The sequence below is a fragment of the Salvelinus namaycush genome, chromosome 34 (genome assembly GCF_016432855.1).
Source record: "Salvelinus namaycush isolate Seneca chromosome 34, SaNama_1.0, whole genome shotgun sequence".
Classification (NCBI taxonomy): Eukaryota; Metazoa; Chordata; class Actinopteri; order Salmoniformes; family Salmonidae; genus Salvelinus; species Salvelinus namaycush.
In genome coordinates, this window is record NC_052340.1 from 7,265,820 (window position 1) to 7,281,228 (window position 15,409).

The 15,409-nt window shown below is 40.2% G+C and overlaps 1 pseudogene; it reads left to right on the forward strand.

Annotated features, from left to right (window-relative positions):
- LOC120029149 overlaps window positions 1–15,409 on the forward strand; it is a 105,930-nt pseudogene that overhangs the window by 295 nt on the left and 90,226 nt on the right.

Below are 15,409 nucleotides of genomic sequence, written 5' to 3' on the forward strand. Positions count from 1 at the left end.
AAAAAACAAAAACTCCCTGATGCTTCATATTGGGGTGTCAGCATTCTGTAACAACAGACGCTTGGTGATGAGAAGTACAGGGAGTGAACATTTAATTAATAAACATACATGAAACAAGACAGGACTGCGTCTGGACATGAAAAACATAACATTAATTCTGACCTGGAGAGCCAATGAAGGAACAGACAGATATAGATGGGGCAATCAACAAGGAGAAGGAGTCCAGGTGAGTCCACTGAGTGCTGTGCACGTAATGATGGTTACAGGTGTGCGTAATGAAGGGCAGCCTGGCGAGAGCAGGCGTGACAAAACTATAGTTTTCTTGACTTTTTGTGTTATTAATTGTGATAGGTTCATGTTTTACATGTAGCCTACAGCGTACCCCAACAATATATTTTGCTGAACCGTACTGGCTTACTTTCATCCCTGCTCTACACAAGCACACACGCTCACATTCAATTGTCTTATACACTGCTGCTACTCTGTTTATCATATATCCTGATGCCTAATCAACTTGCCCCTATACATATCTAACCCTACCACTCCAGTATCCCTGCACATTGTAAATATGGTATTAGCACTGACCCTGGAACTGACCCTGTAAATAGCTTACTTACTTTCTCGTGTTCTTCTTATTTCTATTTATTGTGTTTTTGTTCTACTTGACTTTTAATGTACAATACTACTGCATTGTTGGGAAAGAGCAAGCAAGAAAGGCATCACTGTAAGTGCACATGACAATAAAAACATGAAACTTGGTGCCTGAATGCTCAGTGATGCTGACACAGGCCAATCGTTTCACTGTGACGTGGAAAAGGGAAAGGTCGAAGGTCAATTCATTCCTGAAGGAGACCGGGACGTAGCCAGAGTCAGTCATCCCATGCTTGGGTTTTTTATGGGAACCAGGGAGCTAACAGCAGGCTAATGGGCTTGACAGGCTAGTGGGCTCATAGCATCATCCAATATTTTATCTCCATCCAACGTCTTAATGGATTTTGTTGGGCAAAAATAGTCTTTCAGAAAATGTATTACATATCACATGAATTATCCTGGGGTTGATGGGGAGTAATCATATGATGAGTAAGGAGTTTTGCTGATAATTGTCTGTTAGCTTTTATCTGGATTGCATTTAGCAACCAATAGCGTAATGGTCATTCACCAGTGGTTTGGGGTTCTGAGGGCATACTTTAGCATAGTCATTGAGAGGATGGCTGGGGATTGGATATAGAATGCACAATAACATACAGGGCATTCAGAAAGTATTCAGACCCCTTGACTTTTTTCACATTCTGTTACGTTACAGACGTATTCTAAATACCCCATTATGACTAACTGAAAAAAGTTTTTTTGAAATGTTTAGCTTATTTATAAAAAATAAAAACAGAATACCTTATTTACATAAGTATTCAGACCCTTTGCTATGAGACTCGAAATTGAGATCAAGTGCATTCTGTTTCCATTGATCATCCTTGAGTCCACTTGTGGTAAATCCAATTGATTGGACATGATTTGGAAAGGCACACAACTGTCTATATAAGGCCCCACAGTTGACAGTGCATGTCAGAGCAAAAACCAAGACATGAGGTTGAAGGAACTGTCCGTAGAGCTCTGAGACAGGATAGTGTCGAGCCACAGATCTGGGGAAGGGTAGCAAAACATTTCTGCAGAATTGAAGGTCCCCAAGAACACCGTGGCCTCCATCATTCTTAAATGGAAGAAGTTTGGAACCACCAAGACTCTTCCTAGAGCTGGTCAAACTGAGCAATTAGGGCAGAAGGTCCTTGGTCAGGGAGGTGACCAATAACCTGATGGTCACTGACAGAGCTCCAGAGTTCCTCTGTGGAGATGTAAGAACCTTCCAGAAGGACCACCATCTCTGCAGTACTCCACCAATCAGGCCTTTACGGTAGAGTGGCCAAACGGAAGCCACTCCTGAGTAAAAGGCACATGACAGCCCACTTGGAGTTTGGCAAAAGGCAACTAAAGACTTTCCGACCATGCGAAACAAGATTCTCTGGTCTGATGAAACCAGCAATGAAATCTTTGGCCTGAATGCCAAGCATCATGTCTGGAGGAAACCTTGCACCATCCCTACGGTGAAGCATGGTGGTGGAAGTATCGTGCTGTGAGGATGTTTTTCAGTAGGAGGGACTGGGAGACTAGTCAGGATTGAGGGGAAGATGAACAGAGCAAGGTAAAGAGAGATCCTTGATGAAAACATGCTCCAGAGCGCTGAAGACCTCAGACTGGGGCGAAGGTTCCCCTTCCAACAGGACAATGACCCTAAGAACACAGCCAAGACAAAGCAGGAGTGGCTTCAGGACAAGTCTCTGAATGTCCTTGAGTGGCCCAGCCAGAGCTAGGACTTGAACCCGATCGAACATCTCTGGAGAGACCTGAAAATAGCTGTGCTTTGTCGCTCCCCATCCAACCTGAGAGAGCTTGAGAGGATCTGCAGAGAAGAATGTGAAAACTACACAAGCTTGTAGAGTCATACCCAAGAAGACTCGAGGCTGTAATCACTGCCAAAGGTGCTTCAACAAAGTACTGAGTAAAGGTTCGGAAAACTTACTGTATGTACAGTAAATGTGATATTTCAAATATATATATATACATATATACACACACACACTTGTAAAAATTTGTACAAACCTGTTTTTGCATAACACAAGGCGAGACCCAGATGCAGACACAGGAGGCAGATGGTTGGAGTCTTAAATGTTTAATAATCCAAAAAAGGAGGCAAAAGGTCAAAACCAGTTCAGAGTCCAGGAGGTACAGAGTGACAGGCAGGCTCAAGGTGAAGGCAGGCAGAATGGTCAGGCAGGCGGGTAGAGAGTCCAGAAACAGGCAAGGGTCAAACCTGGAGGACTAGAAAAAGGAGAATAGCAAAGGCAGGAGAATGGGAAAAAACCCTTGTTGACTTGGAACATACAAGACGAACTGGCACAGAGAGACAAGAAACACAGGGATAAATACACTGGGGAAAACAAGCGACACCTGGAGGGGGTGGAGACAATAACGAGGACAGGTGAAACAGATCAGGGTGTGACAGTATTGTGTGTAGATTAATGAGGAAAAAAATGTTTAATCAATTTTAGAATTTGGCTGTAACGTAACAAAATGTGGAAAAAGTCAGGAGGTCTGAATACTTTCCGAATGCACTACAAACATAGTTTTCTGAAAAACATACAGCTACTTTGCAGCACCTGGCTTTTTTTGCTCTGTTTACTGCAACATAATATTCACTCCACTGTCTGGCCTAAAACGTCTCTAGTCTTAGTCAGAGGCAGATAAAGATGAATCTGTAAACCATAATAGACAGGCTTGTTCAGACCATCATCTGTCAAGTCTACAGTGTGTCTTGAGATTGCCTTTTGCGTAGATTTTCTGATACCATCCCCTTTAAGACTATATTCAAGAGGTAAAAAGGAACATCATACTCATTCATGACTATTTAATTGAATTATAGTTTAGACAAAGTTTTCCCAACACAAATTGTTACAAAGCACTCAATGTAACCTTATCTCTTTAATAAAATGCTGGAATTGAAGAAGGAAAGCAAGGGAATTTAATTATATTTTTTAAAGAAAGATATAAGATTTGAATATATTAACAGTTCTGCTGTTGTTTCAGTTACAAATTGGTTATGGAGCGTCTAAAAACATGAGCCTGTGAATTAAAAATCACCTTTTTATTCCCTGGCAGTGAACAGATGTGGAAACAGATGGGGATGGACTGCATGAAGAGGTTGACAATGAGTCAGAGAAAAGGCGGGGGGCCACTATGGATGAACCTTCTAACTCACTGACCCCAACTCCATCTCCATCTCATCTCAAATGACTATACTTAGTTGGCTGGCTTATACAGATGTAGGATCTTAATTTGAGACAGTTTGCTACAGCAGGGCAATAATCCTGCAGCAACAGGAAATACAAATTATTATGTGGAATATAATTAATGGAAACCTTTTGTAGGGGTTGATACATTTTTCCGTTATGGAAAATCAAGTCTGACATTTTAAAGTGGAAACTACGAACTTTAGAAGCCTTTTTATACCTTGAATACACTACACGTTTGCATTTCCTGCCGTGCAGAAAATTATCAGCAACAAAAGAGTGATCAAATTAAGATCCTACATCTGTAGTTGGCTGTCTTATCACTTCACACATTTGTCTGATCACTTTCTCTAGGGCAAATATCAGATACAAACAGGAATACTTCATCTATCAACTTGACCTACCGGCGATGCATTTCCTGCATCACCTTCCAAATCATGAAAGGGCGTTGGGAGGGGGGAACATTTATATTGTAGCTGATAGGAACCATTTTGATAAATGGAAATATTTGAGGACAGGAGGAGGAAGAAAGGGCATAATCAGAAATGTCGTTTGATTGCTGCATTGTATCAGGCTGATTTAAGAGGCGTATCAGTCAGACATAATTTTGTTTTTCTTCTTTACCTCTGTTTGGCCAAGGATGTCTTATCCTTGGGGATATGTGGAGGTTGTATTTGTCCACTGAGCAGTCAATGTGGAGCTGTGCTCTGTAATTGGACCTGTCAGCCTGTTTCAGGCAGCAGCTCGAAGAGATATTAAAAAAGTCTTCCCCCTTTACCGCTCGGTCATAGGACATTAGGCCAGCCGGTGGCTGAGGCACCTCACAAGCATACACAATCCCAGCCATGCAAACAACTCGTTTCCAGGTAAAAACACTCACTCTGCATGCCTTGGTAACAGACGATGGCGTGTCCAACACCCAAAATAATGACTTCTTTATTTTTCCTCGGTTTTGGTGCGTAGTTACAGCTGAACAGATTGAGAGTGGGTAGGATTCTAAGATAGATGGCACGGTAGGCATGTGGGCACCTGAGGTGGGCAGGGGAAGTGATGTATAATGGATGGAATTCAATGCACTTCCTTTCTTCTGCTTACATATGTCCTTCTGACTCAAAAATATTTGACTTCAACATTAAAGATGGACAGCTGCATTGGGTTTTATCCCCTGACATGGATATGAAACAAAACCCACAAGGAGGCATATAGACAAAATCATGGCTCACAGATATCATCACAATCAACAGTGACACTCATACCTTATTTCACTAGTGATGTTAGTCATGATATGTGGTATAAAATACACGGACAATATTTAACATCAGAAAAGGAGGTGGGCGGAATGTTTCCGCCTGATGTAATGCTCTGTCTGTACACAACCAGACAGATTGAATGTGCATCACATTTAAAAATGCTGTGAGTACAATCATCCTCAATCATGTTCATTCTTAATCACTGAAGTATCACATAGCAGAGAACACCCATAACAGAGGGCAGAGGGAAATAAAATTCCATTTTGAATCACACATTAGTTTGGTTTCCTTTACAAGTCTCTCTGGCGCCTTGAATTCCAACATGATTTTATCAGGCAATATTTATAGTAATACATGCCCCTTGCGTAGGTTGGCCACGTAAGCCCCCATGTTTAGGATATTGGAGGATTAAGCAACACAATGTTGGCATTGTTTTCTAAAATATCCTAGTTTAATAATACCTACAGTACTGAAGTCAACAGAATAATTGGTGGCTCGTCATAACAAATAGCAGCACATGATCATTCTGAAAAACAGTACGTCGATGTGTCATGGTATTGTGTCAGTAACATGATAGGGGAGAGGTGGGTGGGCTGTTCTTGATACCAATCTCCCAGAACTCTGTATCCTCTGGCCAAGAGGTCCTCCCTCTGCTGGTGTGAGTGGTACTACCCAGCCTCCCACTCAACAGCTGACCAGTGAGCATGTCATTAGTACAGTCAGATGAAAATGCTTACCCTCCCAAAGTGTCCATTTTTTCATGCTGAAGTTCTACATATATACTGCTTTGATGGATTGTTGCATGATACACGCTCAAAACTATAGTTTTGACATATTTCTATAACACAAAAACCTGTGTGGTTAATTTAACACATCATATGACTTCAGATAGATTTCAAGAATCTGTCATATGTGACTATTATCGTGAAGTAAAATATTTTCAACCGACTTATCCTGAGGGGCATAACTGCTATGATTCAATTTAACTCTGATACAAAGGACATTTATTTTTTATTTAAATAAAGACTTCACACAGCCTGCTCAAACGAATGATAGCCCTGGCAAAGTTCAACATTATTATTTTATACAAGAAACTGTAGAATTTCATAACACCTTGTTGAACGTGCAATTTGAAAATGGTAGAAGGTTTCAAAGATGGTTGACAGGAATTAATTCAAAAGTGACAGGAATTAATTCCAAATTCCATTCTGCTCCATCAGGAACTGTTGATTGAATGTGGAGAAGCGGCTTTTCTCTCTTTATACTGTCTTCAATTAACAACCCATCCTTCATATTTCCCTGCACAACCTCCTATCCTACATGCATATTAATATGCCTTTTCCCCCTCCAGAAAAGGATGAGTAACTGCCTAGCAACTCTGCCTCTTTCTGATTGCATTCATTACCAGGCTCCTTCCTGCCGTGCTGCTGTACTGTCCACCGTTGACAATAAGAACGGGGGAGGAGATTAAAAGAGGAGTGAATCATTCAACACATACTGTATGTCACGGGATATAAAATGTCAACATGATATAGAAGGTCAACGTGCCAATTTGAGAGCTATCATGGAAGCTTCCTTGTCAGCCTGCTGAGTCTGATCCATTCAGAGTGATGGAATATATTGACGGATGACATGAGAGAGCTTGGCGGACCACATTGTGCCCCTATCGAATCAAGTCAAGGGGGAAATGGTGGAGGACGGAGGTGTAACGTTATAGAGTAATCAAATGCTCCGAACACTTACTGTGTTTCTGTCTATCATTGTGGGTAATGACTGGGTGAACAATTGAATTTAACATATGTAATCTGTTTTGGAAAAGGAGGAAGGAGACTTGTTGTCAACAATGTGCAAAAATATAACAGGTAAATTGGCAGAACCAAAACAAAAAGTAAGCATCAAAATGCTTGCCGGGGGCTACAGAGAAGCTGTAGGGAGCTTCGGAGAAACACAGTGAGATTCTAGTCCCTTCTCAACATATATAGCTAAAGTAACAGTCAGAGAGAGACTTCATTAGCATGGTTCCCACACCCCATAGTTTAGCACATAACTAACAAGGTACCTCAGGCTAGGGCATAATGGAGTGTGCTTTTTCATTGAATCTATAGAATGTAAGCTGCGTACATGCAACATTTTTCACGACCGCTTCCGAGAGATGCATGAATACAGTGGAAATCCATACGCCATTGAGTTATCATTTCAAAAGATCCATGGCCCAATGCCGAAATCTCCAGTGGGTATGTTGTGTTGTGTTAGGATATACAGTATATTCCACTGCTTCTTAAATGTGTTGCTTAATATTAACTTGTACTTTTAGTACTGTTTTGAACTAAGTACAGGGTGATGTATTAACACATTTTTCATTACTCAATCACTTTGCATTATTGGTTTGGACAATGTGGATTGAGCTCTTACAACATTCCGAAAGAGAAACGTGGGATCGTTTTTACAGAGCCAGCAGTATTTTAGCTTGACTTCAGATCCTCTATTACATGGATTAGCAATGTGGGGAAGAAGTAGCATGAGTGGTCATTATCTGCATTGGGATAATACAATCTAGAGACCAACTGCATGAGTGTATGTCTCTCTCTTTGTCCACCTCTCTCTGTGTAATATGATATTTCCATTTGGCACTCTATCCCAGACAAACTCAATGAGCATTGATTTGAGGATTGGTAATGCAGTCTCTACTGTGGTATGTCATCGGAATGAAACACAGAGGCTAGACACATGCACACCTGCACACACACACGCGCGTACATATGCACACATACACACACACACACAACGAATGAAGAGTGTGCCCTAAAAATTGTCAAAGACTCCAGCCACCCAAGTCATAGACTGTTCTCTCTGCTACCTCACGGCTAGAGGTACCGGAGCACCAAGTCTAGGTCCAAAATGCTCCTTAAAAGCTTCTACCCCCAAGCCATAAGACTGCTGAACAATTAGTAGATGGCTACCTAGACCACGTGCATTGACTCCTTTTTTTTACGCTGGTGCTACTCACTGTTTATTATCTATGCACTGTCACTTTACCCTACATACATGTACACTACCGTTCAAAAGTTTGGGGTCACTTACAAATGTCCTTGTTTTTGAAAGAAAAGCTAATTTTTTTGTCCATTAAAATAACATCAAATGGATCAGAAAGGAAGTGTAGACATTGTTCATGTTGTAAATTACTATTGTAGCTGGAAACGGCAGATTTTTTATGGAATATCTACATAGGCGTACAGAGGCTCATTATCAGCAACCGTCACTCCTGTGTTCCAATGGCACGTTGTGTTAGCTAATCCAAGTTTATCATTTAAAAAGGCTAATTGATCATTAGGAAACCCTTTAGCAATTATGTTAGCACAGCTGAAAACTGTTTTTCTGATTAAAGCAATAAAACTGGCCTTCTTTAGACTAGTTGTTTATTTGGTGCATCAGCATTTGTGGGTTCGATTACAGGCTCAAAATTGCCAGAAACGAAGACCTTTCTTCTGAAACTCGTCAGTCTATTCTTGTTCTGAGAAATGAAGGCTATTCCATGAAAAATGGAAAGGGGAGTGGGAGTCCCCGGTGCACAACTGAGCAAGAGGACAAGTACATTAGAGTGTCTAGTTTGAGAAACAGATGCCTCACAAGTCCTTCAACTGGCAGTTTTTTTTCATGGAACAAGAATAGACTGACGAGTTTCAGAAGAAAGGTCTTCATTTCTGGCCATTTTGAGCCTGCAATCGAACCCACAAATGCTGATGCTCCAAATAAACAACTAGTCTAAAGAAGGCCAGTTTTATTGGTTCTATATAATCAGAACAACAGTTTTCAGCTGTGCTAACATAATCGCAAAAGGGTTTTCTAATAATCAATTAGCCTTTTAAAATGATAAACTTGGATTAGCTAACACAACGTGCCATTGGAACACAGGAGTGATGGTTGCTGATAATGGGGCTCCGTACGCCCATGTAGATTTTCCATAAACAATCTGCCGTTTCCAGCTACAATAGTCATTAACAACATCAACCATGTCTACACTGTATTTCTGATCAATTTTATGTTATTTTAATGGACAAAAAATGTGTTTTTCTTTCAAAAACAAGGACATTTATAGGTGACCCCAATCTTTTGAACGGTAGTGTACATATTACCTCAATGACCTCGACTTACATGTACCCCCGCACATTGACTTGGTACCCCCTGTCTATAGCCTAATTATTGTTATTTTATTGTGTTCCTTTTTCAACTTTAGTTTGTTTAACTCAAATTTTCTTAAAACTGCGTTGTTGGTTAACAGCTCGTAAGTAAGTGTTTCGGCGCATTTGATAAATAAAAATTTATTTGACTTGGAGAAAAAAAACAGACCCTCCTTTAGCAGGGGCTGTCTGCTAGTGTCACTGTCGATGCAGCAATATGATGTGTCGGCCAATCAAAGGTAGCTAACATGTTAAGAATTGGAAGATTGTATTGCTCTCTTGCAGTTAAAGCCTTATTCAGCACCTTAAATGATTTCGTAATAGCCTAAAACTACTCATGTCTCTTCAAGCTCACATTGCTGACAAAATCATGCAGCTCTCTTTATGACTAAGCATCTGCTGCTCCAACTATCCCATCCAGGCAACACAGCATTCACTGGCAGTGTTTTCTTTCTACTGCTAATGCAGCTATGGTTGAGGTAGCAATATACCATCCCATTTGTTTTGTTACTTCATAGCCGTTCCAGACAACAGTCCTTGGAAAAACTGTGCAGTCTGTCAGCTTTTACCTTGGTTTCACAGCCAGCCGGCAGCCTGAGCACAAAGTACAAATTAAAAACATCTCACGGATTCCTAACGACAACGTCATACCCTTGTTCAGATCCATCTGCCAGGGACACCCTCGTCGACGGGACGCTAACACCAAGTCTGGGCTCGCCTCCGAGGTCAACACTTTTCCACAAAGCTTCAGGCAAACACTGGCAGCACAGGCTCTTATGGGCATACATCAACGTGCAAGGTCTAAATCAGTGTATAAGACCCAACCCCACAGATCCATCACCTCAGCCCGCCACACTGCAGCCCTCGCTGGGGAAGGAAGCTACCCGAGGGCCCAGGCTGAATGGAGACGAATGGGCCGTGACAGCACAGCCAACCCCAACAAGAAACATCACTTACTGCTCAGAGGATTGCATCGGCCCTGACAACATATGCCTGAGCGAGTGGAATTAACAGGGCGGCGAGCTAGCAATGTGTAAGACAAGTATGTTCTGCACTTAGCTGGAGTTACACAGAAATCTGCTGCACAGGCTTTCACTGTCAAAAGTTCCCTATGATAAAGTGGGATGTGTTAATGAAAAAATATGTTTTGTATGCCGTCATAATATAAAATGTATTTATCATTTTTCAACACTGTACTGGCCAGACAGGGGACATTCAATGAAGACACAGCAATTTGTTTAGCTGTTAGATTATGGTAAGTAAGTTCAACCGCAAGCTGTTAAAAACTACTGTGTTGAGAATGAAAATCATTGACCAATCTATTCTCATTGGTCATTTTTTAACAGTCTGGTGATAGCACCCGCCTACACAATTCTGACATACAAACATGTTTCCATTCAAACACATAAGCCCGTCAATGAACTTGGCATCCACTGAAAACACAAGCCTTCACTGGTTTACATGAAAAATGTGGAGGATAACATTGTGAAATGTACATGTAATTGTGTGGGAAGCATTTAATAGAGCTTGATAATCCATCTCCCTGTTAAACTAATCCTGTTTACCCATGGAGATTTTACAAATAAAGGGAAAATGTTGATCATCAGCAGATATGGACAGAGCCCAAATTAACTTGGCAGTGAGGGTGGAGGAAAATAACTTGCTGTGCATTTTCTCATGAATACATGGAAGAATACCCAACTGAAACCTTTGGAGGGATAACAAAGACATTTCCATATAATGAAAATAAATATGAAACCACAAACAGGTACATGCAGTTTTCCAGCTTATTGAAGGCGCATACAAGTTGAAAATGTACAAAGCAATATGTCCTTGTCAAAAAATGGTCTACATATGAATCTTAACATTATAGACATGTATTCTCTTTAAAGATGTCCAAAAGCTTTGAAGTAGACTGTGTGACAAACACATTCTTTTTTTTGTAAACAGAGCAAAAGTCATCATTATGTACAATGCATTCAGAACCCCTTGACTTTTTCCAAAACGTCTTGTGTTAAACGTTAAACCTTAAACACAATACCCCATAATGTCAAAGTGGAATTATGTTTTAAGAAATGTTTACAAATTCATTAAAAATATAAAGCTGAAATGTCTTGAGTCAATAAGTATTCAAGCCCTTTGTTATGGCAAGACTAAATAATATCAGCAGTAAATCTTTGCTTAACAAGTCAAATAATAAGTGCCATGGACTCACTCTGTGTGCAATAATAGTCTTTAGCATGATTTTTTTTATGACTACCTCATCTATGGGTACAAATAAAAAGAGCAGACATTGAATATCCCTTTGAGCATGGTGAAGTTATTAATTACACTTTGAATGATGTATCAATACACCCGGTCACTACAAAGATACAGGCGACTTTCCTGACTCAGTTGCTTGAGAGGAAGAAAACCGCACAGGGATTTCACCATGAGGTCAATTGGGACTTCAAAACAGTTACAGAGTTTAATGGCTGTGATATGAGTAAAACATTGTAGTTACTCCACAATACTAACCTAAAGGACAGAGTGGAAAGAAGGTAGCCTGTACAGAATACAAATATTTCAAAGCATTCATCCTGTTTGCAATAAGGTACTAAAGCAAAACTTCAGAAAATGTGGCAAAGAAATGAAATGTATGTCCTGAATACAAAGCGTTATTTTGAGGGCAAATCCAACACAGCACGTCACTGAGTATCAATCTTCATATTTGCAAGCATGGTGGTGGCTACATCATGTTATGGGTATGATTGTCATTGGCAAGTATTAGAGCGTTTTTTATACTAATAAATTAGATAGAGCTAAGCACAGGCAAAATCCTATCGGCTCAATTGGCTTTACAACACTAGGAGACCAATTCACCTTTCAGCAGGACAATAACCGAAAACAGAAGGCCTAATATACACAGAAGTCGCTTACCAAGATGACATTGAATGTTCTTAAGTGGCCTAGTTACAGTATTGACTTAAATCGGCTTGAAAATCTATGGCAAGATTTGAAAATGGCTGTCTAGCAATGATCAACAACAAACTTCACAGAATTTGAAGAATTGTATAAAGACTTACCCAGAAAGACTGTATACAGCTGTATTCACTGCCAATGGGATTGTTTTAAGATTTGTATTTTATTTTGCAGGATGAAATCTCTTTAGATGCACCATCTCGTTTTCTAGAGTGTGCAACTGAAAAAAACAAAAACAAACAAGCAATACTTAGTAACACGAATAATATGGAAACTAATATCAAATAAAAACATAAATTAAATAATAATAAAAGTAATAAAAACATACAGATGAAGTCGGAAGTTTACATACACCTTAGCCAAATAAATTTAAACTCAGTTTCACAATTCCTGACATTTAATCCTAGTAAAAATGTCTTAGGTCAGTTAGGATCACCACTTTATTTTAAGAATGTGAAATGTCAGAATAATAGCAGAGACAATGATTTATTTAAGCTTTTATTTCTTTCATCACATTCCCAGTGGGTCAGAAGTTTACATACACTCAATTAGTATTTGGTAGCATTGCCTTTAAATTGTTTAACTTGGGTCTTCCACAAGCTTGCCACAATAAGTTGGGTGAATTTTGGCCCATTCCTCCTGACAGAGCTGGTGTTACTGAGTCAGGTTTGTAGGCCTCCTTGCTCGAACACACCTTTTCAGTTCTGGCCACAAGTTTTCTATGGGATTGAGTTCAGGGCTTTGTGATGGCCACTCCAATACCTTGACTTTGTTGTCCTTAAGCCATTTTGCCACAACTTTGGAAGTATGCTTGAGGTCATTGTCCATTTGGAAGACCCATTTGTGACCAAGCTTTAACGTCCTGACTGATGTCTTGACATTTTCCTTCAATATATCCACATAATTTTCCTCCATCATGATGCCATCTATTTTGTGAGGTGCACCAGTCCCTCCTGCAGCAAAGCACCCCCACAACATGATTCTGCCACCCACATGCCTTACGGTTGGGATGATGTTCGTCGGCTTGTAAGCCTCCCCCTTTTTCCTCCAAACATAACGATGGTCATTGTGGCCAAACAGTTATATTTTTGTTTCATCAGACCAGAGGACATGTCTCCAAAAAGTACGATCTTTGTCCCCATGTGCAGTTGCAAACCGTAGTCTAGCTTTTTTATGGTGGTTTTGGAGCAGTGGCTTCTTCCTTGCTGAGCGGCCTTTCAGGTTATGTCCATATAGGACTCGTTTTATTGTGATATAGATACTTTTGTACCTGTTTCCTCCAGCATCTTCACAAGGTCCTTTGCTGTTGTTCTGGGATTGATTTGCACTTTTTACACCAATGTACATTCATCTCTAGGAGACAGAACGCGTCTCCTTCCTGAGCGGTATGACGGCTGTGTGATCCCATGGTGTTTGTACAGATGAACGTGGTACCTTCAGGCGTTTGGAAATTGCTCCCAAGGATGAACCAGACTTGTGGAGGTGTACAAGTATTTTTCTGAGGTCTTGGCTGATTTATTTTTATTTTCCCATGATGTCAAGCAAAGAGGCAGTGAGTTTGAAGTTAGGCCTTGAAATACATCCACAGCTACACCTCCAAATGACTCAAATGATGTCAATTAGCCTATCAGAAGCTTCTAAAGCCATGACATAATTTTCTGGAATTTTCCAAGCTGTTTAAAATGCACAGTCAACTTAGTGTTTGCAAACTTCTGACCCACTGGAATTGTGATACAGTGAATTATAAGTGAAAAAATCTGTCTGTAAACAATTGTTGGAAAAATTACTTGTGTCATACACAAGGTAGATGTCCTAACCGACTTGCCAAAACTATAGTTTGTTAACAAGACTTTTGTGGAGTGGTTGAAAAACGAGTTTTAATGACTCCAACCTAAGTGTATGTAAACTTCCGATTTCAACTGTACATTAACAGCATTAAAAAGTTGTTGTACAACTACTAACAGGCCTACAACCGATAAAAACTACTGCTACATGATGTTTCTGTTCATTGAAAACACAAACAGTTTGTTCTTAACATTTGAAAAGGGGCTTTCTTAAATTCACTGTGTGATTTTATTGCCCTGATTCTTATAGATCAATTATTCCAGTCAGTTGGGGCTTTCTATTTATAAGATCTTACTCCAACCTCATGATGTACCCTTGTAATTTGTCAATTCTGCTGTTGTCGAAAGGAGTAGTGTGAGTCTTGTAAACTTAGGTGTTCCCTAATATATACAGGAAAATATAAGTTGATACATTTAAAAATTAATTGGTACCACAGCAGTTGTCTTCTGTTTGGAGGTGCATACATTGTGCAATGATGTGTCTTATAATGGCATCCAAGAATGAATCTGAAAAGATTGTTAAAAATGACATCTGATTCGCTAAGTAAGGTCTTGGTTGTGCTTTGCTAGATGATGTCACCATAGTCTAGGATAGGAAGTAGCAGTTGGGTTACTAAGGTTTTTCTAATACACACTGTAAAACAATAATTAGATCTGTATAGTAACCCAAGCCTATAGTCAGGGGCGCAACTTTCACTGGGGAAGGGGGGGGGGGCATTTCTAAAATGTGATTTTTGTTCCCCCCAGATGTATCAAGGCACTGTGATACTAAAGGCGGCATTGGTGTGTATTAGGACCATGCGGACGAGCGGTCGGGTCGGCTGTTTGGCGGTTTCAGCCGGCTGGATTTAGGACCACATTGACACCACAGTGCATGTGGACAGGCTGTGTGAAGTCAAAGCTTCAGAAAGGCATGGTGCTGCTGTCTGCAGCTGCTGTGTCTGTGTCTGTGTGTGTTACACTTATTCTCCGAGTGCTAAAAGCAAGCAGAGCAGAAACCGGCTACTCTTTATTTGACTGATGTAGCTGGCAAGGTAACTACAGTTTGACTCAACTGAAAAAAAGTATTTGTTACCAGTGCTGAACTAGTAGTGTAACTGACATGTACTGTAACGTTACCTACGGTAATGTTTCATCCCTTCTCAACTGAAGTTCTGTCTGATGAGAATGAACTAGCTAGCTAGTAGCTATCACAGCCAGTTCAGCTTTAGCCTCTTCCTATCTGTCAGGTAGCAGTATCTATGAAATAACACATATGGAATCATGTAGTAACCAAAAAAGTGTTCAACAAATGAAAATATATTTGAGATTCTTCAAATAGCCACCCTGATGACAGC